Source organism: Mesocricetus auratus, unplaced genomic scaffold, assembly GCF_017639785.1.
Source record: "Mesocricetus auratus isolate SY011 unplaced genomic scaffold, BCM_Maur_2.0 Super-Scaffold_100714, whole genome shotgun sequence".
Lineage (NCBI taxonomy): Eukaryota > Metazoa > Chordata > Mammalia > Rodentia > Cricetidae > Mesocricetus > Mesocricetus auratus.
The window spans coordinates 9,804,350-9,806,339 of NW_024429270.1; the positions used below are offsets into that span (position 1 = coordinate 9,804,350).

Sequence of the window (1,990 nt, forward strand, 5' to 3'; positions counted from 1 at the left end):
CTGAACTGAAAAAAAATCACAGAAAAGCATGACCTACCTTGTCCTACATTCTGCATTGAAGACCATGGTCCCCAAGAGGAAGCTGAGAGGCAGATGATTCATTTCCAAGGATAAGACACAGTGGAGCAGGCCAAGCATCCCAGCTCCAAGGGAGTTCATTTTCTTGGCTTGCAGAGCATGTGCATATTTCCAAGGCATTGTAGAAGTCCTCCTAATATACCCAGCATCCTCTGGTCAGAAAGCGTCTTCCACAAAACTCCAATCTGGTTCCCTTTGAATAAAATATGTGCACGCAATCTCTGAGTCAGTAAAGTGTGGACTTCCTTGGGGTACTAAATAAGATTCAGATGTGCTTATCTGTTTCTATGGATTCCATTACTCCTTTTTAGGTGTTTTTTGAGATTTTATTCATATTTATTTTATATATATGAGTGTTTTCCTGAAAGCTGTACACCAGGTGTTTGCAGTACCCTCAAGGCCAAAAGAGGGCATGGGATTCCCCCAAGACTACAGTTACAGACAGTTGTGAGCTTCCATGTGTGTGCTGGGGATTGAACAGTGGGACCAGGATCTGGCGATACTGTGTACAACTGTGTGGGGACATGTTCAGATGCTGGGGAAGCAGAGGGAACATGAGGGTATGATTACAGCAGAGACAATGTAACCCAGAGCCTCTCTTGAGCATCAAAGCATGGACCAGGAAAGCAAAGCCCAGCTCTGTCCACAGAACTGCTCCATTTCTCTTGTAGGTCCCCAAAGACTATGAACTCCAGCCAGGATCCCAGGCACAGTGACAGGCCATCTTTTGTTGTTCCTTCAAGCAGAACCATTCCCTGTTCCAGTCTTCTTCATCTGATGTCCAGTGTGCCATCCTTACTTTTCGGACTCCTCCCCTAAAAATTAAATTAAATTAAAACTACTGGACATTGCTGAAGTCTGGGTATACAGAGACTGTCAGGAGCCAACCAGTGTTAAAGACATATAGTTTCAGACCAAAGTGCACAGAGTCTGGGAGATCAATTATTTGTGGAGGAAGAAGTTAGTGCTTAGAGGGAACTAGAGAGATTGACCCAAGGTCAACAGTCTGCCCAGCAACAGCAGAGCCTGAGGTTGTTGTCCTTCGGTCCCATGCTCCTCACCAACCTGCTGTGGCTCCCAGACCAACTGTCTCTGCTTCCTTGGGGAATGTCCTGGTAAGAACTCTGCTTTTGGATTTTGTCTGGGATGAAAAGAGAACAGGTTGACTTTGTAATGTCATCAAATATTAAGCTTGATTTTTCCCAGCTACTGACATCCAAATTGCCAGTGAGCTCAAAAGCCCCAGCGGAGCCCGTTGGCTGTGCTAATAGAATAGAGCTTGCAGCTAGGCAGGAGGGGAGGGCAGCCCCCCTCTCTATGTAGGGGGAGATGAACAAGAGGGACTATAGGGCTCTATGGCTCCCTGGGAGTCAGAACACCAGCTAATCAAGGCACATTCAGGTTAAGGGCCTTCAATTAAAAATTTTAAATCAGAGCATTCCATAACCATGGATGCTTGAAATGCCAAGGGTCTATGAGGTCATTCTGTGAAGTTGTCAAAAGCTGAACAAATAATGCATCACTTGTCCTCTGAACATTTTTTTAATAAGAGCCCTTTGTGACATAGGACATACTGCACAAATACAGGCAGGGAAGGAAGTCACCTCTTCTCACTTCGTTTTTTTTGAAAATACAGTGAGAATTATCTTTACAGGTAGAAAAAATGACTTAGGGAGAGTGTGTTACTCCATGGTAGAGTGTGTACTTAGCATGTGCAAGGCCCTGGGTTCAATTCCTGCCACTTAAAAATAAATGGGTCTTAAGTTTGGCTTCATATAATATTTTCACTTGGTGGATGCATTACCCTCACCAAACTGTGGCTGCTTATCTGTGAATACTTGGCTAATAACACCTCCTTGAAGGGATCTGTGAAAAGTTAAGCAGGGTGTGTTAGGAAACACCCAGGACCTGC

General features: G+C 44.6%; 1 long non-coding RNA gene across 1 annotated transcript; it reads right to left on the reverse strand.

Moving 5' to 3' along the window:
- Positions 1-382: 382 nt before the first annotated feature.
- LOC121137921 lies at positions 383-1,221 on the reverse strand. The gene is made up of 2 exons (XR_005875190.1): positions 1,144-1,221; positions 383-893 (listed from the first exon to the last, which is right to left on the reverse strand). It is a non-coding gene; the product is annotated as an uncharacterized LOC121137921 (long non-coding RNA).
- Between the last annotated feature and the right edge of the window lie 769 nt (positions 1,222-1,990).